Source organism: Triticum dicoccoides, chromosome 1B (assembly GCF_002162155.2).
Source record: "Triticum dicoccoides isolate Atlit2015 ecotype Zavitan chromosome 1B, WEW_v2.0, whole genome shotgun sequence".
Classification (NCBI taxonomy): Eukaryota; Viridiplantae; Streptophyta; class Magnoliopsida; order Poales; family Poaceae; genus Triticum; species Triticum dicoccoides.
Window position 1 is genome coordinate 602,498,955 of NC_041381.1, and position 483 is coordinate 602,499,437.

Genomic DNA, 483 nt, shown 5'->3' on the forward strand with positions numbered 1-483 from the left:
CGTCTCGCTTCGCTTTCTCCATTGCTACACTTCTACTGCTACTTTTGCTTGCTTTACATTGTTTTCTTCTCGTAAAGTCGGCATGTGCCCATACGTCCTGACCTGTTATGCACGCACCACCGAGGCCAGGAGCGGGAGCTGCTTTGGGGAAAAGCAAAGGAGGTGCGCCGGTGGGTTGGACTGCCGGCCGGCCATCCGCCGCCGGCGCACCACCCCGGTTCCGGAACGGAATGGTCAACTGGACAGTCTAATCGCTGGTGGCTCCTTCCTTGTGCTGCTGGACGCATGACAACGACGTCTCCTTTGACCCGAACCAGATGCCAGATCACTAGTAGCGGCAGGGAACGCTTCAAGGCACATAAATGTAAAAGAAAAATTCAAAGTTGCAATAATTCTACGACTACAAGTCACAGCTCGATGTGACATGACGGCTTGTTCTTGTGTTCCTCGACACTGCAATCTCTCTGAATCTACACGAACAAG